The sequence below is a fragment of the Mesoplodon bidens genome (genome assembly GCF_964165515.1).
Source record: "Mesoplodon bidens genome assembly, chromosome: 7".
Taxonomy (NCBI): Eukaryota; Metazoa; Chordata; class Mammalia; order Artiodactyla; family Ziphiidae; genus Mesoplodon; species Mesoplodon bidens.
The window spans coordinates 15,409,262-15,435,544 of record NC_138164.1 but is presented as its reverse complement, the minus strand read 5'-3'; the positions used below and the strand labels follow the sequence as shown (position 1 = coordinate 15,435,544).

At 39.7% G+C, this 26,283-nt stretch overlaps 1 protein-coding gene and 1 pseudogene across 5 annotated transcripts in view; one reads left to right on the top strand and one right to left on the bottom strand.

The window, feature by feature from the left end:
* The window catches only part of SIK3 (SIK family kinase 3), a 247,560-nt gene that overhangs the window by 124,032 nt on the left and 97,245 nt on the right, over positions 1–26,283 (bottom strand). The gene's annotated exons all lie outside the window — the stretch shown is intronic.
* Positions 1,979–8,996, top strand: LOC308620644 (small ribosomal subunit protein eS1-like; annotated as a pseudogene). Its single transcript has one exon. The product of its transcript is annotated as a small ribosomal subunit protein eS1-like (transcript).

The following is a 26,283-nucleotide window of genomic DNA, read 5'->3' as shown; positions in this document are numbered from 1 at the left end:
ATGACTACTCCAAATTTTTATTCCAATTAATTCATTCATTAACGTAAGTGTGTATGTTAGATCCTAACTACTTCTTTTAAAAAAGAAAGGACTGAGGTGCTTACAAAATCAAATACATAAAATAAGACAATTTTTTTAAAAATCAATAAATTCTTTCCTCCTATTTTCTTGGGAAAGGGCCAAACACTTCTAGATCAGCAGATATGCAAAGGATTCATTAGCATTAAGTCCATTAGTCTACAGACAACACACACGGGAAAACTTCTAATATATGAAACAGGGACAAACTGTGTTAGACTCTTCAAAGGATAGATATAGGAAGTTCTGGCCCTCACCTCCCCAAATCTCTGCTTTTTAACCAAAAAAGGATAAAGAAAAGTGAGGGTTTCTTTGTCCTCTGGTTCCTCCAAAGTAGGTCAGGTCTGTGTGTAATTATTGGCTTTAGCATTCCTTCAGAAAAGGAAGAGATGTCAATGCATGGAGATTTTTAAAAACAGCAGACTCAGGCTAGGGGTAGAGGCAAAAGAGTGCCTCTGCTGCTTACCAAAAACATAAACTAAGAACAGTCTTTTGTTTTTAAAAATAGTAAGTCAACTTTAAGACAGGTAGGATAAGAGGTCTAATTTCTCATTCTAAGGCTACAACCCCTGAACTTGAACTTGTGGATAAATCCTCCTTGTTTCATCTTTTTCCTAGTCATGCTCCCTACTTAGCAAGGTTGACATGAAGAAACCGTGAAAAATAAATTCAAAATATATTTACCGGAGGATTTTATATGTAAGAACACCTACCAAAAGATTAATTAAGAACTAGTATTTTGCATTACCAAATCTTTCCTTAGAAAAAGAATCACTCTGGGGTTCTTTTTAACAATATGCTCATAGAAATTTTTATTGTGAAATACGTCACATACAAACCACAGTTCCTTATGTGCTTTTCTATTCTAGTCCCTATCCCAAGACAATCACTATCCTAAAATTTATATTATCATTCCTTTGTTTTTCTTTACAATTTTACCCTATATGTATCACCAAACAACATATTATTTAGATTTGCCGGTTTTTAAATTTTATATCAAGAGAATCAGACTGATCATTGTTAACTGCCTTTTTTTAAAAATTAACTGCCTTTTTTGATCCTTATAATGTATTTGTAATATTCCCCCATGAAGATGCATGCAGTGGTACCTAATTCACAATATTTATGCTAAACAGTCATCCTTTTACAAATATACCATCTTTATTATTGCTTTACAGTTGCTGGACATTTAGGTTGTTTGCATTTTTAGCTATTATGAACAGTATTTTAAATATTCTTATACTTGTCTCCAGGGCCATGAATACAAAAGTTTCACTAGGGTATATATTTAGGAACCAATAAGTAAAGCCAAATTGTTTTCCAAAATGGTCATATCCAACAGTGGGACTGTTCCCACTGTTCCATATCATCACCAACAACTGTTATTTCTCATTTTTCCCAGTCTGGTGAGTGGTGGGGAGCAAAGAGTTCCTCACTGTTTTAATTTGCACTTCCTTGATTACTGAAAAGGTTGAGGATCTTTTCATATGTTCACAGACCATTTATTTCTGCCTCTGTGAAATAAACTTGTTCACGACTTTCCTAATTTCTTTTTTTTTAATTTGAAAAGTTCTTTTATATTCTAGATGAACTTTGTCAGTACATCTTCACTCAAGTTGTGGCTTATTTTTTCACTCTCTTTATGGTGTCTTTTTTTAAGTAAATTTTTTATTGAACTATAACAGATATGCAGAAACGTCTCCAAATTATAAGTGTAACCCACATACGAAAAAGCAACTTGGCCCTTTTGGCTCTATGAGCAGCACCATGGTGGTCGCCAAGAACAAGCGCCCTTCTAGGAGGCCTCACTTTTAGTCTAGCGCAAATTACCTAGACTATTTGAAGGTGATAAAAGCATATTATAAGTGATTTTTTCCTACTGTAAAAAAAAAAAAAGAACAAGCGTCTTACAAAAGGCAGCAAAATGGGAGTCAAGAAGAAAGTGGTTGATGCATTTCCTAAGAAAAATTGGTATGACATAAAAGCACCAGTATGCTCACTATAAGAAATATTGGAAAACCACTAGTTATAAGAACTCAAGGAATGAAAATCACATTTGATGGCTTCAAGGGTAGTATTTTATTTATTTATTTATTTATTTTTGCGGTACACGGGCCTCTCACTGTTGTGGTCTCTCCCGTTGCGGAGCACAGGCTCCGGACGTGCAGGCCCAGCGGCCATGGCTCACGGGCCCAGCCGCTCCGTGGCATGTGGGATCCTCCCGGACCGGGGCACGAACCCGCATCCCCTGCATCAGAAGGTGGACTCTCAACCACTGCGCCACCAGGGAAGCCCAAGGGTAGTATTTTTGAAGTGAGCCTTGCTGATCTGCAGAAGGCTGAAGTCGCGTTTTGAAAAGTCAAGCTAATTACTGAGGATGTTCAAGGCAAAAACTGCCTGACTAACTTCCATGGAATGAATCTTAGCCATGACAAAATGTGCTCCGTGGTCAAAATGGCAGACCATGATTGAAGCTCATGTTGATGTCAACACTACCAATGGTTACTTGCTTCGTCTATTCTGTGTTGGTTTTATTTAAAAACACAACACTCTGATGCAGAAGACCTCTTACACTGAGCATCAACAGGTCCACCAAACTTGGAAGACGATGGTAGTAATCATGACCTGAGAGGTGCAGACAAATGACTTGGAAAAAGTGGTCAATAAATTGATTCCAGACAGCATTGAAAAAGACAGAAAAGGCTTGCCAATCTATTTATCCACTCCATGATGTCTTTGTGAGAAAAGTAAAAAGGCTGAAGAAGTCTAAGTATGAACTGGGACTAAGTTTGAGCTTCATGGTGAAGGTGGTAGTTCTGGAAAAGCCACTGGGGATGAGACAAATGCTAAAGTTGAACGGGCTGGTGGAAATGAGCCACCAATCCAAGAATATGTTTAAGATTCAGAGAAAAAATCCGATTTGTGGGGAAAGAAAGCAATTTTGGGTTCTCAATAATTTTTAAGAGCGTAAGAAGTCCTAATATCAAAAAGTTTGATAACTGCTAAATCAGACATATGTGGTATCTTATTCTCCGTGCCACTAAACCTCGTATGTCCCATCTCTTCTTTCTCTGTACTAAATTTCAGAAATTTTCTTCAGATCTATCTTCCACTTCACTCTTGAATTCTATCCAATCTATATCATCTTTCCATTGTGTTTTGTCTTTTTTTTCTTTAAATGTATTTATTTATTTTTGGCTGCGTTGGGTCTTTGTTGCTGCACGTGGGCTTTCTCTAGTTGCAGAGAGCGGAGGCTGCTCTTTGCTGCAGTGCGCAGGCTTCTCATTGCAATGGCTTCTCTTGTTGCGGAGCACGGGTAATAGGCATGCGGGCTTCAGTAGTTGTGGCACGTAGGCTCAATAGTTGTGGCTCGCAGGCTCTAGAGCACAGGCTCAGTAGTTGTGGCGCACGGGCTTCGCTGTTCCACAGCATGTGGGATCTTCCCGGACCAGGGACTGAACCCATGTCCCCTGCATTGGCAGGCAGATTCTTAATCACTGCGCCACCAGGGAAGCCCCTGTCATCTGTTTTTTATTTCTAGAAGTTCTGCTGAGACTGAGCTCTTCTTTCACACCTTCCTCAACAATTTTGAGTCTCTTCACCATACCGTAATTTTAATCCCCTCTTTTATTTCTTTAAACATCTATAGTTTTTACAAGACTAAGGATTACCACTGATGTTTTAGTTATCTAACACTGTATAACAAACCTCTCCAGAACTTTGTGCATTCAAACAACAACAATCACTTATTTTGCTCATAAATTTGCAGTCTGCCCAGGGCTCAGAAAGGACAGCTTGTTTCTGTTCCATGTGGCACCACCTAGGTCTGCTTGACAGGAAGTTGGAGGATCCAGTTTCCAGAGGCTTCTCACAAGGCTGGTAAATTAGCATTGGCTGGCAGCTGGCAGCTTAGGCCTCAGTTCCTCTCCACATGGGTCTCTCCATGGACTGCATGGGCTTTTTCACAGCATGGTGATGGGTTCCAAGAATGAGCATCCCAAGAGAGAAAGGAAGGTGTGTGGCATTTCTATGACTTAGCCTCAGAATTCACATAATATCACTTCCGTTGTATATTTTGTTGACTGACTTTTGGTCAAAGCAGTCAGAAAGGCCTGGCTAGGTTCAGTGGAATGAGACATTTCAATCAGTGTGATACTTTTTTTTTTTTTCCTGCGGTACGCAGGCCTCTCACTGTTGTGGCCTCTCCCTTTGCGGAGCACAGGCTCCGGACGCGCAGGCTCAGTGGCCTTGGCTCACGGGCCTAGCTGCTCCGCGGCATGTGGGATCTTCCTGGAGCGGGTCATGAACCCGTGCGCCCTGCATCGGCAGGCAGACTCTCAACCACTGAGCCACCAGGGAAGCCCCAGACTCTACTTCTTGATAGCAGAATAGCAAGGTTCTAGAAGGGCACATGGGTCGGGAAATACTGCGGCAGCCATCTTTGGAAAATATAATCTGCTACACCTGACTCATTCATAGTTGCTTGTCTTCTTGTGCAAGCTCACATTTCTTGCAACTTTATCCATAAAAAATTTTTGAGGTCTGTCCACAGAGATTTAAATTTGATTCTCCCAGACTCTGGGAATCACAACCAACTAGGACTACTAACGACAAAGTTAGCAGCTGAGAGATTTTCAGGCCTCACAGGTAGTGCAAAATCCTGGCTGCAAACACATGTGAGGGCAAGCTTCTGTTTAGGCAGTTTCTTGGGAGACTTTTTCCCCTTCTCCATTCAGATCCAAGGCATTAATATGCAAGTCTCTGTATGCAGGGAATTTTTTCTAATACTCATGCACTGAGAAGTCACCTTTCTGGGATCCCAGTTTTATATAGGGCAGTTTCTAATATGACTTCCCACTCTGCTTGGACACTATTTTTTTCTCTTGTCCCTCCTCCCTTTTGCTCTAAACCCATAGAAAACCCTCAGCACAAACACCACCATCAGTGCTTACTCTACATTGTAGAATCATGCTTTCTAGTCCTTTCAAGGCCTTCAGTTGTTTTTCTCACATGGGCTCCAGTATTTTACATATATTTTTCCTTTCCCCAGCTTCATTTTAAAATGTTCTGAACAGAGGGAATTCTCTGCACATCTCATCTACCATATTACTGTCAAAGAAATTACTCACCATTCATTTTAAGCTATTTCACTTACTAAAAAAAGATAAATAATGTCAGGAATACATCTATGTTTTTAAAAGGCAGCTACGTAAAATATCATATTTACTTGGATGGAAATGCATTGGAAAATGTCCTTAATTAATACACTTCACACAAAGCAAATCAGAGGGAACTTAAACTTATTAGAAACGGTAACTTCTGCCCCAGATTCTTCACATCTTTTAAACTCTATTAGGCTCTATGCCCTTGTACGTATTTTTTTAAATTTATTTATTTTATTTGTTTATTTTTGGCTGTGTTAGGTCTTCCTTGCTGCGTGGGTTTTCTCTAGTTGCAGTGAGCAGGGGCTACTCTTCCTTGAGGCACGTGGGCTTCTCACTGCAGTGACTTCTCTTGTTGCGGAGCACAGGCTCCAGGAGTGCAGGCTTCAGTAGTTGTGGCACTTGGGCTCAGTAGTAGTGGCTCGTGGGCTCTAGAGCACAGGTTCAATAGTTGTGGCACATGGGCTTAGTTGCTCCGCGGCATGTGGGATCTTCCCAGACCAGGGCTCGAACCCGTGTCCCCTGCATTGGCAGGCAGATTCTTAACCACTGAGCCACCAGGCAAGTCCCCTTGTATGTATTTTAAACATGATTTAGAACTGCACCACAACCCAAGGTAAAGGAAACTGTACCGATTTAAAGGAAAAAACAACAAACTATTTCTGGAGCCAATGTCTTAAGGTAAAAATTAAAAAAAAAAAAAAAAAAAAGATGAGGTCAATGTCATGTAGGAAGAGGAAGATTCAAGCTCTCTCTGGCAAAATGAAAATGAATTAACTGGATTTAATATTCATATGCATTTTTTGAAACATATTCTTAAGACTAAAGAAACAGCAGTTCATGAAAAAAAGGAGCTATAAGCTATTGGAATAAAGCCTTTGCGCGTCCGATCTCCCCACCATGCTGAAAGCAATGGCTACAAATTACCATATTCCCCAAAAGATGACAGCCAAACCCTTCTATCCCGGAGGAAAAATGGCTATTACAGCCGTTAGTCGGCACTGCAGGAGGCTTAAGACTAAGTCACTGAACAGACCATTTATTGTTCTTCATCTTGTACCATATGACCTTTCCAGCTCAGCCTGCTAAACATCACAGTGGTCCATGAGGAGAAAATCCACATGGAAGCAAATTCCAAAATGCAATTTACCCTACAGGCAGCTTGCTTTTCCAGATTCTTCATCCCACTTTGCGCTACTCCCCTCTGGGTCATAACAGAACTTGGCAGATGTTAGAATTTGCTATGTATAAACTCTGGAGCCCAGATTAGAAAACTCAGCAAAGTATGCATTTGGTACTGGCAAAAATGGTCGCTTTGTGCACTGATTCAGATTTGCTAACTTAGGATATCTACGGTTTCAAAAATGTGTCTACAACTGTTGAAATTTAAAAAAATCGGAGAAAAGGCACATGTCACACACATCCCAACATAGGCTTACAAGTCTTCTGAGATCATCCTCTCCGTACCAACAAAATACCAAGGCCATTACACAATCTGTGGTTTCTTCTCATAATTGAAGAAATTAATAGCTTTGGATGCAAAACTTAGATAGCTTTACTCTGAGATATTCTCCCAGCCTTGGAGCTCTGTGTATAGAATCCCAAAGTACCAGTTACCAGACTCCCAAGTAGAGGTCTACAAAAGGTTCTTTTCATTCACTAGCAATCTTTCTTCATAGAAAACTTCAAAAATGTCTTTTGGAAGAGTTTTCCACTTATAAAAAGAGTCTGCAACAAAGCCCTATTGTATAGTAGTTTGTGTTTACCAAGTTGATAAAATCCATCTATACTGTATTTCATGTCGTACTTTATTGATAGTTCTTTTCCTTATATTAAAATCAAAGAGTTAGCGTCTTAACAAGGTAGAGAGTCCACAGGATACTTTTAGCACATGACATATGACCAAGATTAAAAGGGTTGAACCTGGAAAAGGTAAGTGCTCAGTTTGAATTATAAGTAATCTGACATACTGATTTGGGGAGCAAAGCTACATTCTATAGTTTTAGGCAATGTAAATCTAAAGCATAACACAGCAATGAGTTTTCCCATCTGAGTAATAAGGGTATTCATATAAACTAATTACAGCCTAGAAATTAATTAGCTGATCAAACTAGATGAGTTTACCCTTGGTAAATTAATAAGAGCTTGCTTGTCCATCTGGACATTAAAATGCTAGTCAGCAGAGGTTTCGTTATAACTTAATCTGTTTTGATTTGCTTTACATCAGAATTCTTTTGGCCTTCATTTGTTCACCTACATCTCTGGAAGTTCCTTCATACACATCCAATAAAAGCAAAACAAGTACTTAAGCTTGTATATATGATTCTAAGGGGCTATCTTTTAAATAAATTTTGCATTTATTTAGAGCAATAATGTACCTGCATAAAGATGTTATTGTTTAAAAAAATTATACTTTGTAATGCTGTCCGTTAACACACCCAAAAAAATCAGTGCAACTAATGCCTATTCAATGAATAGTATAACTACAAATAAAAAGGTCCTCATTTACTCCTGCATAGAAACTGAAGGACTTACTAGCATTAACCTCAATTCAGTATTTTAGACACACAGGCTTTAAGGAGGAAATGAGTTTATAATTTCAGATACCTCTAACTGTTAAGTCACATAACCAGGTCTGGGTTTCTACAGGGCTGCGGTAGCTCACTTCAGTTAGTGAAGCAACCCATCAAGGGCATCAATCAGTCTGGTTGGGGCGAAAAGGCATCAATATATTTGTTATATTTTGGATATATACATTTTTTTCAGTCCACTCTTCCACCTTTTTCTGAAGAACAATTTTTTTGTTACACTCTAAACTTCTGGCTTTTGATATCAAGTAGAGAATCCCAATGTCATTAACGGTGTAGAAAGAAGAAAAGAGCCTGGGCTTGAGGCAAGAGAATGAAATTGGAATCCCAACTCTACCACTTAGTTTCTTATCTGTAGAACAACTACTTTAATAAAGTCGCTATAAAGGTTAAAAGATAAATCACCTAGAACAGTAGCTGGCATAGAACAGATAACTCATAAATACTGGCTGTTCTTATTGTTGTTATTAGTACCAACACTATTATTATTATTCTACTTATTCCTGACTGGGTCCCTACCCTGTTTCCTAGCAATTCCAAACTTCTGTCACTTTCTTCGAGCCCTCTAGCCAAGCTCAAATCCCTAACTTTCAACAAATGACCCACTCTTGTGCTTGATAGAGAAAACAGACATGAAGAATTTCCTCAATTTCATGTCTCTAGATATCTTCATGCACCCAAATTTGCCTTTTCTTTTTCATTCTAGAAGAAGCAGGTCTTTCCTCCAACCTCAGGCAAGTAATAAGTGCCCAGTAACTGTTAGTCACTAACTATCATCCTCTTCTTCTTCCTCAACAAAAGGAATAGGAATTTCCAAACTCCACGTTACTGAAGACTGGCTGTTGCTCCAGTTTCAGGCTTGGCAACTGCCAACACTCATGTGATTATGGAGAATGGCTACTGGTTTAACAGTAATCGATTACTCTCTTCTTCATCCTCAAATTCCATTTAGCTGACAAAAAGGAGGTCAAGTTCTCATAAAACAACTACTGGTTCAAACTCATAGAAACAGAAAGTAGAATGGTGGTTGCCAGGGGCTGGGGGGAAGGGGAAATGGGGAATTCTTTCATGGGCATAGAGTTTCGGTTTTGCAAGATGAAAAAAGTTTTGGAGTTTGGTTGCACAACAGTGTGAATGTACTTAACACTACTTAACTGTATACTGAAAAACAGGTAAAATGACAAGTTTTATGTTAGTGTTAATTTTACCACAATGTAAATACATACATACACACATACATACATACATACATACATATTGGTACTAGCTCAAGGCCACCCCAATATGACCTCTGCCAACCTTTGCCCTGAATTCATTTTCTGGACCCCTATTCAAATTAGGGTGAAAGTTCATTTAGCCATTTCAGTTTGTTCAAGCAAATTCCTGACCAACATCTAGATAACTTATATAACCTATGTTTTTATAAAAGATAAAAAAGATGGCATGTTGTTGAGGGATACGTGGGGGTTAGGATTGAATTGTCAGAGATAACAAGTACAGCATCTGCTTCCCTCCACCCAGCAGAAATAAATATTAAAATAATTCTCCAAGAATACTACCCACACTCCCAGTGGAATCTTCTGACATTGGCACACAGGATACTTGGGACAGAGGTATGGAAGCGAATAAACATGTGGTAGAAAACTCCCTTAACATAACCTGCTCCAGTGAAACTCACCAAATGAAACCCATGTTGTAGGAAAAAATTTGACTTGAGATGCAAATATTTATAAAAACTGTGACTTAAAGACCATCTATTTTTAGGAGGGAAAATAGGCAGTAAATCTAACACAGCAACAAACTAAAATGCAGGGTGAAAAGATAATAGTAAACCATTTCAACCAGAATAAGAAACTGTACTTTTGTGAGTTATTTTTTAAATGTTAAGTATTCACTCTTTACCTCAAGATGTTCAAGAATCATTATACAGAGAACTGAGTGTGTTAAACACACACAAACACATATGAACAAAAGCTAGGTTTGGCTGTATTCACAGAACTCACCTGTAGTTGGGTGGTACAACTCCCACTCACCTCTTGAAGTATGTAAAGGACATTACCTCAACACAGAACCATGTAATGTTAACACTAGAAATATCTTATTCTAACCCAAGCCCTTTGTTTCACAGATGATGAAACTGAAGCACTGAAGGGATAAGTAAAACCTATGTACAAAATAAATTATGAGATCCCAGCATATAAAAATTCAGTAACTTTCTAATATACCAACATTAATTTATAAGAAGATGTGATGATGATAATATGTTTTAAAAGAACACATTCACAATAGCCACAAACTATCACAAGCCTTGGAAAAAGCGTTACAAAAATGCGTGAGAATTTTATGGAGAAAGCTAGAAAACGTTATTAAAGGACCTAAATGAGGACACGTGCCGTGTCCCTAGACAGAAATGCCTAATGTTGAAAAGACCTCAATTCTCCCTCTTGCCCCTATACAAGCCACACTCTAGTCTCTCTTCCAAATAAAACTACAATAAACAAAAGAATATTCTTCTATGTTGTGGGCGATAATGGCAAAGGGACGCAGGGGTAAAAAATATAAGGATAAACCAGGAAAATAAGTCATCTTACCCAAGCCGTTTAAACTTTAAATGCAGGTTTCTAGCCTATAACGCCTAGCCAGCAGCACTCTTCCTTCTACATTCATTATTTCTGCGAGTTCAAATGTCCCTCAGATGATCTGTGTTTTCATGCAATTCTCTATATTTGCTTTAAAAATCAGTAAGGGCTTTTAAAATGTAAAGTGAACTTTGGAAACAACATGGGCAGACCGGAAACTAATTTAACATTGTAACTTCATAGCCCACTTTACACTTCTTTAAAGTCTGTACAAACTTGCACTTCAGTATTCTGCCACTGTGCTTCCTGAAAACAACACCGATACAAACTATCTTTCTAAGTCCCTACAGATCAAGAAGACAAGGTCAGCCCACCACCCCACACACGCTGCCACACACACCTCCAGGACCAAAAAGATACAGCACCATAAAATCCTAATAAAGGTTCTCTATTAAAACTAAAGGCAACCCAAGTTATTTTCGGTTAGTAGTCTAAAGATAAAGAAAGGGGGCTTCCCTGGTGGCACAGTGGTTAAGAATCCTCCTGCCAATGCAGGGGATACGGGTTTGAGCCCTGGCCCGGGAAGATACCACATGCCGTGGAGCAACTAAGCCGGTGCACCACAACTACTGAGCCTGCACTCTAGAGCCTGTGAACCACAACTACTGAGCCCGCGTGCCACAACTACTGAAGCCCGCACACCTAGAGCCCGTGCTCCGCAACAAGAGAAGCCACCACAATGAGAAGCCCGCTCACAGCAACGAAGAGTAGCCCCGGGCTCGCCGCAACCAGAGAAAGCCCGCGCGCAGCAACGAAGACCCAACGCAGCCAAAAATATAAAGAAAGAAAGGAAGAAGGATAGATAAAGAAGGGATTGAGTAAATTAAAATGAAAAATTAGACGTGACCCTGTGGAATTAACTTCCTATTACTCTGGATTTCCAAGTTAAAATCCCATGTGTAGATTGTGACACATGAAGTAGGACGAGGCGGGACAATTAACAACTAAATCTTTAACCTAAGCAAGATAGTTTCTGATAGTGTAACTCAAAAAGGTAACTAAAAATACACATAGGGCCTAAGTTAAACCTTACTGCAAACTGGGAAATAAGCAATTGAAACTTCTGTTCTAATACAGTAATTTCCGAGTCTCTTTAATATTTTATTACACCAGATCCAAAGCTGCTAAAATTGAAATATCAGTCCGGAGACAGGGGCAAAAGATTCTTTTTCCCCTCTCCCTCAGAAAAAAATAAATTGGAAACCGTAGACATTCTGTGAGAAGGCAATAAGACAGTCTGTGTTTTAACGGTGCAATCATGTAAAGTCTATGGCCAGACACACCGACTATGCGAGCTGCTTGGCAAGCAATACAACATGGTGTTTACTAATACCAATCACTGTAGGGCTCTTGACTAGCCAAGTACCAGCAAATCTGCACTAAGTCTACAATTCAGAGGTGAGAACTTTCCTGAATACAAAGCTACTATAGAGGCCAAGTGTCTAGACTTGAGGAGGAGGAAACCTGCCAACATCAGAGAGCTTCCCCAGATTAAAGAATGAACATTTTCCCCCTTTCAGAGAGAACAGGAGAAAATGTTATGAATGAGCCCCAACAGTCAGAAAGCTAACCAAAGTTGGGTATATCCTGTATACATTAATGAATAAAGCAACAAGTCTAAACTTACAGGCCTGAAGAATACAGATTTGAATATCTTAGTATAACAGTACGGATTATTTTATTAAAATAAATATTTAAAAGTACATTTAAAAAACATTATTTCTCTGGTTTCTTCAAGAATATAGGACAGGGGCTTCCCTGGTGGCACAGTGGTTGGGAATCCACCTGCCAATGCAGGGGACACGGGTTCGAGCCCTGGTCCGGGAGGATCCCACATGCCGCGGAGCAACTGGGCCCGTGCACCACAACTGCTGAGCCCTCGTCCCATGGCTGCTGAGGCCCGCGTGCCTAGAGCCTGTGCTCTGCAACGGGAGAGGCCACGGTGGTGAGAAGCCCGTGCACCACAATGAAGAGTAGCCCCCGCTCACCACAACTAGAGAAAGTCTGCACGCAGCAACGAAGACCCAATGCAGCCATAAATAAATAAATAAATAAACAAACAAGTAAGTAAGTAAGTAAATAAATAAATTTAAAAAGAGAATACAGGACAAAAGACCAGTGAACTAGAGTCAAACAGGAATAACCTCTTTGACAGGCTCTCAATTCTTAAACCTTAGTTTTCCTTAAGGCTCTCTCTCTCTGCTTAGGCTGCTACTCCGTCACTCCTCCCAGACTCAGATATCTCCAATCAGACCATAATAGCTTCCATGTCTGTATCTCCAGGCTTCATATTTCCAACCATCACCCCCTGGATATCACCCTCATCTTCTCCATTATACTGGAAAGTCAGCCCATCCATAATTAAACTGATCACATTTTCTGTTCCACTGCCAAATCTTCTCTTCTACTCTGAATTCCCTTGTCACCTAAAAGCATTGTTTGGATAAAGCAATAATTAATCTACTTCCTAATTAATCTACTTACCAAAGGTCTCCTGCTTCACTTCCCCAAACCATTAATCCCTCACATTCCAAAAATGTTCTTCTATCACGAAAGCAGTATCACAAAATAATAATCGCTACATAGATAAGTTTTCTGTGTGAAGTACTGGGCTTTATGTATATTACCTCATTCAATCTAATCCTCAAAACAGTGCTCTGAGGTAGGCATTACTGTGCTTGTTTTACCAATGAATTAAACTGAGATTGAGGCTTATCCAAAGTCAGAGAAACAGCTAATAAGTGGGAGACTAGGAGTTCAATATCAGATACTAACTCAATCACTATATAAAACTACCTCAGGGGCTTCCCTGGTGGTGCAGTGGTTGAGAGTCCGCCTGCCGATGCAGGGGACACGGGTTCGTGCCCCGGTCTGGGAGGATCCCACATGCCGCGGAGCGGCTGGGCCCGTGAGCCATGGCTGCTGAGCCTGCGCGTCCGGAGTCTGTGCTTCGCAACGGGAGAGGCCACAACAATGAGGGGCCCACATACCGCAAAAAAAACCAAAACAAAACAAAACAAAAACTACCTCAGTACAGATTTTTTTTTAATTGAAGGAAGGGGGAAGCCAGGCATAATTTGATCATCCTAATAATTAAGTTACTAATTCATCATTTATCATACAGTTTCTGTCATGAAGTACACATTATTTTATATTATTAGAGATACTCTCAAAACACGAATCTGATCTAAAAGACTGAACCAAAAATATACTTTGGTGATTGCCTATTGCTTAAACAATGAAGTCAAATTGTATTTCACAATCTGCCTCTAACCTACCTTTCAATTATATCTTCCAATATTCCAGCTACTGCCCCCTTCCCCACTCCCCACACTTTTTGGCACTAACCAACGTACACAACTAGTAATTCGCATGCACTCTCCTAAGGCCAGGTCTGTGGGCAATGTTTTTAATGCAGCCTACCCTGACTTCTTCAAGCAAAATTAATTCCTCCCTCTTCTTGCTTCTACAGCAGATTTTTCATTCTTTTTTTTTAACACAGCTTTATTATTTTTTTAATAGATTCACTTTTATTTGAATACATTGTTTTGTGTGCTTTTTTTTTTTTTGGCTGCACTGGGTCTTCATTGCTGTGCACGGGCTTTCTCTAGTTGCGGCGAGTGGGGTCTACTCTTTGCTCTGGTGCACGGGCTTCTCACTGCAGGGCTTCTCTTGTTGCAGAGCATGTGCTCTAGGAGCACAGGCTTCAGTAGTTGCAGCACGCCGGCTCAGGAGTTGTGCCACGTGGGCCCTAGAGCGTGCGGGCTCTAGGGCGCACAGGCTTCAGCAGTTGTGGCACACGGGTTCAGCAATTGTGGCTTGCGGGCTCTAGAGCGCAGGCTCAGTAGCTGTGGCGCACGGGCTTAGTTGTTCCGCAGCATGTGGGATCTTCCGGACCAGGGATTGAACCCGTGTCCTCTGCACTGGCAGGCAGATTCTTAACCACTGCGCCACCAGGGAAGTCCCCAGGTTTTTCATTCTTAACTTATAGCACACACATCTATGTACATATACATATACACTCATACACATATATCATCAAGTTATTACACACACCAAGAGAGGCTGAGTCATCTTATCTTTTCAAATATTTAGACACACATACAGAAACCTCATATATTTTGCACCTATAGGGAAAGGCATTTGTGTAGTAATTCTTACTATTTCTGTTCCTATCTCTTCCTTTCTTATCTACTTCTTACCTACATACACTCCATATGCTCTCCAGCATATTTTTAAATTACATTACATTGAGGCCAAAGTAAAATATTTCCAAAGTTTTGTGACATGGCAACTAGCACTCCAGTCAGGATCAACCATGCAGCACCTAATATATATTAACTGTACAAATTGTTTTGTTTGTATTTAAATGAGTAGGGCTTTTCACCGGGCTTTAGGTAGCAGAAATGGCCACCACTGCTCAGGATGGTGAGGTAACAGCATGAGGAGTTGGGATTCAAAACGTTATCACTAACGGACCAAATACGAACAACAGACTTTTAGATCTTTACTTCCTTTCCCCTCCCCACAGTAACAGAAATGCTTTTTCATAGACACGATTAAAAAAAAAAATCACAGAGTAACCCTATAGTAACCAAACTATGCACACTATTTCCAGATTATTTTTCCCTCTACAATACCTTGCATTACTAACATATTTTAATTATAAAATGTCTGGATTAACTGGAAAACATTTTTTATTACTGTTTAACAACAACAAAAAGACACTACAGGCAACAGAATAAACGTAACCTTTTATGGCAGAAACGCTGACACCCAAAAAGACAAGGTTACTTAGCTTCTGTAAGTGATTTCTTTTCTCTCTCTATCCTTCTAATATATTCTGAGAAACATACAGGAATGGAAATTTAAGAAAACATGCATATTCTTCCAGTGCAGACCTAAAGCAACAAGGGAAAAAAACCCTCAAGTAATGGAAGGGAATGGGGAGAGGAATAGGGGCTGTAAGATGTCAGCAGGGTGCTAGGGGAGGCCAGGTTGCCAAAGAAACCAAACAGTAAAAAAATAAGAGGAAAAATCGTTAGTTGGAAAACCTCTGTATGCTTTTACAGGAGCTCAATCCCTTGTCCTAAAAAGATGTGCTGCAAAGAGACCAATTGTCACGAATGGCAAAGGGGACCTGGAGCAAAAACACCAACTGCCAAGCAACAACCTCTTCTAAATTACACAGTGCATGTCCATCAATTAGAATGACCGCGAATGAATTCGCAATCCATGATGAATCTTTTGACGGCAGAAACCCAAACTGTGTGTGTGTCTGTGTTATTTTTTTCAAAAGAGCTTCTGTCAGCTTACATTTAAATAAGTATAATGGTATATTTAAACAGACATAAATACAAAAACTATTACTGTTTATATAAGCTGACCCAGGTAAAGAAACTCAGCGAGCCAGAAACACTTGTGAAATTTGCTAGCCTCCCTTCTTCCTTAAAGTCCAGTCTAAAGTTGTTTTGATTTACCACAGTTTAGAAAGAAAAAAGTGAAATTACGAAGTTTTATTTATAAGCAGCCAGTAATTACTGGTTTTGAAAAGAGTTTGAAATGAGCGAACCTACTTGAAATCCCCAAGGCAAACCTTTGTTCTAAGGCCACTAAATCATTTTGGAGTTAAGGAGATAGGGAATTAATAAGGGGGAAAACTTACACAGAAGAAAAGAATGTTCACTTTATTTTCTCTGGAAAACAGAATATTTTAGAGCATGGTGGTTAAGACCATGTTTTCTGAAGCTCTAATCCTTATTAGTTTGGGGACTAATAAGGGACAAGAAAGTTTCTTGCCCTTGCTGTGCTTCAGTTTCCTCACTGGTTAAGGTAAAGAGAGTAATAATATCTAACTCACGGGGTAGCTGTCAGGTTTAAATGAAATAATGATTAAAGCACTTAGGGCAAACAGTGCTCGGTAAGGAATCGATAAATGATCACAAAATCCCTTTGAGATTATCTAATTAATTTCCTCATCATGACCATGGTTATATATACTGCAAACTATCCCCTATAGTATCACTGTCAGACCAAACTTCCTAAAATCTTCCTTTCACAGTGCCTGAGGAGCCATGTTTACTCACAAACTCAAACTATGGGTCTGGCTTTCAATATCCTCTGAAACCTGTCCCCACACAATCTCTCCATTACTGCCCCCAAACAATCAGTGTTCGTCCTGCTACTCCGTCACTCAACTTCACACAAAACATACTTTTTCATTTCTGCCTTTGCAGCAACTACAGTCTTCTTAAAAGGTCCACTTGCCAGGCACCTCTTACCCCTACTTTCTACCTGTGCAAATATTAACTACCCTTCCAGAACACAGTTCAGGTTCTTTGAGAAGACTCCAGTACTTTGATCTCCTAGTGATCATTCCTAATCCTCTCAACAACCTAGCTCCTGAGGATAAACTGTGACTGTTCTCTGCTTGTACCTGGTTCATTCTAACTATACAAGACAACAGTCTCCTTGAGGGCAGGGACTACGTTTTCCCTTAAACATCATCCAGAGGTCCAGCAAAATGCTGTGCACCTTGATAATAAGCCTTTCACTCACTTGTTTTCACAGTTGAAAGCAAGGGGAAAAATTTTATTCAATAAACACAATAAACAGTAAACCTCCTAAATCCATATTATAGCCTAACTCTAAGAAATTAGAAAATATTCTCTTAAATATAGCTGTAATTTTACGACCAGAAAAGTATCAGTTACATATAAACTTGCCCAAACTCAGTGGCATGAGAAGAGGCAGGTTCAACAGGATGAAAATATGGTATTTGTTTATTCTTTTTTTTTTTTTTTAGTATTTATTTATCTATTTGGCTGCCCCAGCTCTTAGCTGCAGTATGTGGGATCTAGTTCCCTGCCCAGAGATCAAAGCTGGGCCCCCTGCTTTGGGAGCGTGGAGTCTTAACCACTGGACCACCAGGGAAGTCCCAGTACTTCTCTATTTTTGATGTAAAAAGAATAAGCAGCAGCGTTTCACTATTCTTAAGCTGCTAATGGAAGCATGCAGACTTAAAAAAATCGGCAGGTCCATGTTGCCTGATCAGTATCACATTCATCCACAGCAATATCATGGATGACCTTTTCACTTTAATCCATTATCAAAACAAAATCACAGATCTACCCTAATGCTAGCATTTTACATCTCTCTGAAGTTCAACAACTTGAGGGAACAAGATTCAGAGGAACCACTGGCCATTATTACTGGATTACCTCTCTTGAAATTTCCTCAGTGCCAGTCTTCATTTTGCCATGCACTTGACTCCCTGGCATCTAGTCTGGAAGTAGGCTTAAATACATACACACAAGGAGGTGTGCTGAGCAAAACACTGGTTATATACTCACCCAGTTCATCTGGATCAAACGGGGCAGGCAGTCTGATAGACAGGCAAACCAGATGCAGGCAGAGGAGACCCGAAACAGCAGACTTTCTCATAGGTACATCAATTATTCATTCAACAAACACGCAAGACACTAAGTGCATATCTACTTCTATGCACTATATACTATATGCAAGGCACTTTGCTCACTATTGTGGGGTTAAAAGTACTTAAATCACTGACTCATTCTATACTGGCTCACAGTTTATTTATTTATTTATAATAAATTTATTTATTTTATTTATTTTTGGCTGCACTAGGTCTTCGTTGATGAGCACGGGCTTTCTCTGGCTGTGGCGAGCAGGGGCTACTCTTGGTTGTGGAGCACAGGCTTCTCATTGCGGTGGCTTCTCTTATTGTGGAGCACGGGCTCTGGGCATCCAGGCTTCAGTAGGTGTGGCTCGTGGGCTCTAGAACGCAGGCTCAGTAGTTGTGGCGCACGGGCTTAGTTGCTCCGTGGCATGTGGAATCCTCCCGGCCCAGGGCTTGAACCCACGTCCCCTGCATTGGCAGGCAGATTCTTAACCACTGTGCCACCAGCGAAGCCCGTGGCTCACATTTTTAATAAAAGTCATGACATATACTACCAAAAAGGCAAACATCTCATTTATTTATATTTCACTTTGATTCAGAAAATGTTTAAGATAGTTTATAAAAAGTCACACTGGATAAAATATAAAATGATGAAGGGAAAAACAGAGAGAAAATGAGATTAGAAAGACAAGATAAAGAAAAAGTAAGAGGTTTATATACTAAAATGAGAACATTAAGATCTTTAACATTTTTCCAGAATCGGGCAAATGTACAATGTAAAGAAAACAGACAGAATACTATGAATCTGAAGGAGTAACAATCGCATCCAACCAGGGCAGTTAGGGAAGACTGGGACCCAAAAGAGCACACAGTGCCACTGTTGACTAAGCATGTTAATTCCTTTTTTTAAATAACAAAGCAAAACTGTATTCTGTTGCTCTAAAAACATGTGTATATGAGATGCTTTTCTAGACAACTCCCAAACAGAATTGATCATCTCCTTATCAGTGCCCTTTAGTACTTTATGTAACTCTATTCCTTCCTCCCAGGTTTTTCACTATCTTTGTAACATCACTGCCTAGACCAATGTATTATACGAAGCGCATAGCAGGTGCTTAATGAATGTCTGTCGAATCAATTTAACAAGCCAATTATTTTCATGGTTCCACTAACCTCTGCAGTCAATCCAAAGGTTTTTTCCCCTTCTACCGTTTTAGACATGCCCAGGAGATACAGAAGAGATTGGGACAGTGGTACCTCATTAATGTTCAGTAGTAGTATCCTAGGAGGGTACTATATATAATAATCCAAAGATGAGCCCAGGGGCTCAAGGGAAGGAAAGTAAGGAAAAGACTGACGACTGTTGTTTGAAACATAACTGGAATTCTTCTTCCTCTTTCCTAGGATGAATTTTGGATGTAAAGAGAAACGAATGTTTAAAATCTCAGTTTCACCGTAATGAGGGTCAGGGACTTTCACAATGATCTCATACATAAAGAAACAAAATGGCAAGACAAAGGTATGACTTTCATCATTTCCTCAACAAACTGGAGCCTCGGAAAAGCCCCAGCCTGGCACACAGAGGTCTCATCTAGTCTAGGGTTTCACTCTTGCACAACTCTAAGATCACTGAAATTTTTCAGAAATAGTCACAGAATCATTAAATCTGTATGTGTGCAGTTACATGAACTTTTTACTTCATAAATACCATAAAAAGATAAATTATTATCATGGTCATGGCTAAAGGTACAAAAATGAGGTGATTTAACAATCATTTTCATCATCATCACATCACATGCCATTAGCCTATTTGCTAGTAAATTCACAACATAAACGCTTCTGACAATTCATTGAATGCTGAGCACCAAACCACCTTTCCATGTTTGTTTTTTTTAAATACTGTTATGTTTTTATTACAAAGCAATACATGTTTATTATAGAAATTTTAGAAAATACATATCAAAAAAGAAGAAAAAATCACTAATGTTACCACTTACGGAATGCAACCACTGACATTTTAGTGAACAGTAGTCTGTCACCTGGCTCAACGTTTTCCACCTCAAGCTCAGCTCCATCATCTCCCCAACTTCTTCCAGGTCCACCTGGATTACCTAACTCAACACCTCACCCTAAATTCCTTGAGTATGTCTGTAGTTTTTTCCTATATGTATACCTACCAACATAGAAGTGAAACTATACGATACATACTTACCATATGAAATATGCTTTTTCCACTTAAGAACACATATTGTTTATCTTTCAATGTCTTTAGTTTTCTACAACAGTATGAAAATGTGTCATAATTTAAAATTGCTCTTCCAGGATTAGACTTTTTGGGTTTCGTTTTGTTTCATTTTGTTGCTATTCCAAACAACGTTTCAGTAAATATACTTATGGGTACATTTTTGTTTTGACCTGCAATTATTTCTGTAAGACAAACTTCTAAAAATGAAACTGCTAAGTCAAAGAGTATACACTTTTAAAGCTGTTGACACATTGTGGATATGTACCACTAAAGTTGTGCCTATCTAGTCCCCTGCCCCCAGAGCAACACTGAGTATGATCTCTTTTTAAATAAAGCTTTGCCATTTTGGCAAGTAAAAACGACTGTCATTGTAACTGGCATTTATTTCTTTGATTGTGGGTGATACATATATAAGGTATATCTAATATGAGATTTGTATATTAGATAATTATGTTTTTTCATTGTTGCTAAAAATTTCTACCAGCTCACTTTTACCTCAAAAACCTCTTTGCCTGACCTCTGAACTTCAGCAGGCTTATATAAAAGGGGAAAGTACAGCATAAAATAACACTGTTCTGCTATTCCTGTCTTGGAAACTATTTTCTCAAACCTAATGTTGGGCAAAATAACATTTCTATGACTTATGCTCCAATATAGAAGTTATACACAAGAGAGGCGACACAATACCTTGAAAAATAAAATCTATCTGCAATTAGCTGCACATTGTTAGAGTTTATAAATCAGATCAAGCCACTTGGGATTTGTTTGTTTTTTAACTACTTTCCTAGACATCCCTTTTAAAATATTAAGTGCATTTTAATGCACAGTCCTGTCATGGAGCCAAGAAATAATAAAACGGGGAATATCAACTCTCTTTAAGACTATCATATTACTAAAACATTAATGACAAAGCATCATATTAAAGTGATATATCTTATAAAAGTAATGACAGATCCCATTAAATTACAACTGATTCATCTCTTGTTACTGTGCCCAAACCAACCTGAAAGACAAAGTAGCTTTCAGGCTCAAGATTTTCTCTAACTTGTCCGGCTCATTCACACACTGCCAAGGCCAGCTCCAAAGTGATTACCTGGATTTTAATGAATGTATTTCTTAAAGTTTATTAATGTACTTACTTGATGCCAGCATAGCTGGAGGGAAGATAACTGGTCCAATGAGATCATTAGTCATTGACACCAGATTATAGAAACATTAGGAAATGACAAAAGGTTGCTTAGCAGCAGTTTTCCAAACACATTCATATGAAAAAAAACTGACAGTAATCTTCTCCACAGAGAAATCACAGACTAAATCTATTCATAAAAGAGCATTCACTGATCTCTCAGCAAAGGAGCTCAACTAGAAAAGTCTACCTTCTTGGCAAATTTTCCTCATAAATAGGAACTAGAATATGGGATATCGTAATTCCCTCTCCCCAAAGTTCTCCCACCTTCAGATAGGTGGGGGGACAGCAGGGAAACCTCCCCCTCCACGGAGGTTGAGCTGTCACTCAACTACACTACTATCTAAGTCAATGTCATAACTCATTTCCAGGTCATCTTTCAATATAGGGAGAATGTGAAAACTAATAAAGGGAAACCTCACTAAAAGGGAGTCAGGAGGCCAGAAGGGGGAGCTCTCACACACATACCACTTGTCATCAGTACAGATCCCAGCAGGAAGAGATGTACTTTGCATCTCTGACAGCAGGAGGAAGATTTTCCCCTCGCCAGGCAACAGCTCAGCCAATGAGAGACTCACAACTCAGCAAATGAAAAGCCACTATCCTCCGAATTCCCAGGTTCCTCCAAAGGACTTTTTGTGTATAACAGCCCCTCCAACTTCCCCTTCTCCTCTATAAAAGAGTTCCCTCTCCTTTGCTTTACCAGACTATCATTTGTGGTTTGACATAGTTGCATGTTCCAAAGTGCAATTCTATGCTGCTCCCAAATAAGCAAGTTTTGCTGGTAAAATAACTGACTCTTTTATTCTTTTACGTGAACAGGAAGAATCTGGCATCTGTCTCTGCCTTTTCCATCCTAGTCACAACCATCCTAGGCAACTTCCCATAACTATGACCTTACTGCCAAGGACCTTTATCTCCACTCTACTTTGTTGTCCCAATCCCACTCCTGGATTAGCCATAATCCATAACTACTTCAAGTCTTGAAATCCTAAAGTTCAATATCTGCATCAAGCTAGATGGACTTTTCTAACAATCATAATACCTGTCCTGCAAAATTATGAGAAACAACAAGCCTTCAAACAAGCATTCAAATAAATGTTAACTCTCCTCCCCCACCTCACTGTTCCCCTTGGAGCAACCACATCAACAGATACTCTTCAATCTCATTAGAACCTTCAGTCACTTACTTGGTTCTTCCTCTTCCCTTTTCTCCCAGCTGCAGTTTATCTCCTCATGGCCAACCTGCTAGGACAAGTGCTGCCACCTGCTCACCTAACACTCCTCAACTCCGTGGAATCTGCCTCCCACCCCAACTACTCCACGGAAACTCTCCTCACAAAGGCCACCAACTGACCCACTAATACCAAATTCAGTAGATACTTCCCAGTCTCTATTTTTTTTTTGCGGTACGCGGGCCTCTCACTGTTGTGGCCTCTCCCGTTGCGGAGCACAGGCTCCGGACGCGCAGGCTCAGCGGCCATGGCTCACGGGCCCAGCCGCTCCGCGGCATGTGGGGTCTCCCCAGACCGGGGCACGAACCCGTGTCCCCTGCATCGGCAGGCAGACTCTCAACCACTGCGCCACCAGGGAAGCCCCCCAGTCTCTATCTAAATGACTTCCCAGCAGTCTATGACAAAACCGACCACTCCCTTCTTTAGTCTTCCTTCTGCTTCAAAAACTAAAACAAATAAAAATCCCTCCCCTACCTCTCTGACACCTCCTTGTTATCTACTCTATTCCTCCTCCTCTCCCAGTCCTCCATGCAGCAGCCAGAGGGGTTTTTCTAAAGGTCTAATTTGATCATGACCCTCTCCAGCTTAAAACAGTTCACTTGCTCTTAAGCAAACTCCTCCTCGTAGTTTTTAAGGTGACTGGTTAATTATCCCCTGGCCTCATTTCTCACAACCCACTTCCCTGCCCTCCACAATCCAGCCACGCTAAACGATCCATAGTTCCCTAAACAAGCTAGGGTTTTTCTCTCACCTCCTCTAGCCACAATTTCCTCAACTGAAACATCTGTGTCTTTCCAACACCCCAAATCCCCAACCCCTACATCTTGCACAACTTTACTTAGCTGACTGCTACTCATGCTTTCCTAAAAAGGATTCCCTGCTCCCTGAGGCTGGGTTAAGGTCTACATGCTATCATAAGCTCCTTGTTACAGTATCTGACAACTGTAATTGCCTGTTATTTGTCAAATATAGACAAATAACACTAGACTGGAAGCTCCCTGAAGGCATTAACTGTATAATGTTCACCTTGTTAACCCAATGTACAACTAACTCTGTGTCTGACACATAACAGGGACTTAAACATTTCTCAAATAATGAATGAATAAAGTGCACCCTTCTCTGTACCCCCTAGAACAACTCTCTAACTCAGGTCATTATTCCTTGTTTGAAGGATCACAACAGTCTCCTAATGAATAAAGGAGTCTCTCTACCTTCAATCCACCTTCCACACTGCCACATGAATTAATAAAAGCAAATTTGATTCTATCTGCCCCCTTCTTAAACGATATCAGAAGTTTCCCCATTATCTATGGGAACAAATCCAAATTTCTTAGCATAAAATGCAAAGCTCCTTCATTACCTGGTCTCTACTAACCTATCCTTTCTCATCTCTTGCCACTTCCTCACACTGTCATTGTGCTTTGGCCCTTATGAAACCATTTACAGTTTCCAGAACTTACCATGCTTTTCCAAACCTGTCTTTGTATCTATCCTAAATTCCCCTTGCCACTTAGTAAAGCCTACAGTCTGAACATGATAGTAACATCTAAAAAACTTCCTGACTCTGGAGTAGACACTGACCTTAAGTTGCGATTATTGGGATAAGGTATTAGTCTCCCAAGGGAAAGAAAAACCACAGCATCCATCTTAGATCATTTTCCCAAGCAGAAGAAGAATCTATTTACATACTTAAGTTACTTTCACAGGGGTCCATCTGGGCAACAACTTCTCCTTCACAATGCACTTGCATCTTAGTTCATTACTGAGAAAAAAAATGCCGCATTCCAGAAGAAGAAAAGAAAGAACATTTCACAATACTGGCTTCACGATAAATACACTTTATCCTAAAACAGTATGAAGCAGAATTCTCAATATAATAAAATGCTTGTCACTAGCAGTTCTTTTATGGAGAACATGTAGGAGGAAGGCTTGTCATCTGACAGTATCTACCAGGTTAGCATTATGCAAGTATCAGAAATAACAAGCAGAAAGTACCAGCTACTGTCACCAAAAAGTCTGTATCCCTAAGTGAACTCTACTGTGAAATGAGGTGGAAGTTGTGTTTTTCCTGTTCTAAAACCCAACATGCTCACATTCCTTACAGGTAGCCAATACTGGTAAAGTACGGATTTGCCATCATGAAAAGCAGTCAGTGTTCTGCCTTAAGTATACATGACTTGTGGAGTAAATGCAGCCTTTGTAGTAGTTGCTAGAGCAATAACCAACAACAACAACCAAAAAAAAAAAAAAGTTAGTCTGCCTACTACATTAACATCTCTTTTCCCATGATACTGATTTTTGCCACACTGAGTGTCCTGTAACGATGAGAAATTAACAATGACTTTATCAGGTCTACACTATTCAAAATCTGACAGGATTTATACAGAATCACCAAGCTGCATGTGCCCAACACTCACTCCTTCCTGTTCAATGAGTCTTTCGTGAATAAGAAAATAAAAGAAAGCCCTGACTCAGGCAGATCTAGTTTGGGATTCAAGCTCCACGACTTACTAGCTTTACATTTTGTCAAATTTGCTTAACATCTCTAAGCACAATTTCCTCTAATGTAAAACAGGTATAACAAAAGTACCCAGCTCATAGGGTTGTTCTTGGGATTAATAAAATAATATATTCAATACAATGCCATGTATAATATACAGTAAGCACTCTGTAAATAGAAGGTATTATTACTATTATTTAGATTTTGCCGCTATAGCTATTCTGTTGCTTTAGGCAGGGTCAATACCACAGAGGGTTATAAATTTCCTCTTTTGGAGAATTTATATTTTGGGAAATTGAATTGAAATAATCCAAGCTGAGAATTTAATGCTCAAAATGATAAACTCTGATTAGACGTGATATTGCCTTCATCTGGGCATCTAGAAAAACTGGTGAAGAAAAAGCAAAAGAAGTAAGAAATCAGACTGAAGTATTTATTAAATAACAAAATGCTACCATAGGAGTTGTATATATTAAAAATCCTCTCCAAATAACCCCATCATCCATTGATTAGAAACAAAATTCATAGAATACAACCCTGAATTTAGCTAGTTTGAACTAAGACTGGAGCTTGTCTTCAATTAAGCTTTGACACGTAAGTTCACTGAATCTACCTTTAGGGGCATATGTTGATAAAAGTAACAAACAATATTATTTGGACTCTATAAACAGGAACCCTGAAAACACTTGGGTAAATGCATTTTGCTAATCAGCTCTGGCCTCTGATAATAATAAAGGAGGAGGGAAGTAATGACACTATTAACGAAGACCTGATTCAATTCTTTCCTTCTAACCTTTTTTTAAATTTTATTTATTTGTTTGTTTGTCTGTTTGTTTATTATTTATTTATTTAGGCTGCGCTGAGCCTTAGTTGTGGCACGCGGGATCTTCGTTGCTGCATGCGGGATCTTTAGTTGCGGCATGCGAAATCTTAGTTGTGGCATGCGGAATCTAGTTCCCTGACCACGGATTGAACCCGGGCCCCCTGCATTTGGAGCACCAAGTCTTAGCCACTGGACCACCCAGTGGTCCCATTAGAGGAAGTCCCATTCCTTCTAATCTTAATGAACAAACATGAGTCACGAGAGCACTTCTTCCCACCTGCCAATAACTTTCTTCCACCCAAATGCACTGAGACTCCTACCTCCTCTCCCTATCCCACCTTCCACTAACTCCAGTCCAATTCCTACTGGGCAATGAGAAGGGAAACAAGGTTAAAAGCTACGGGATA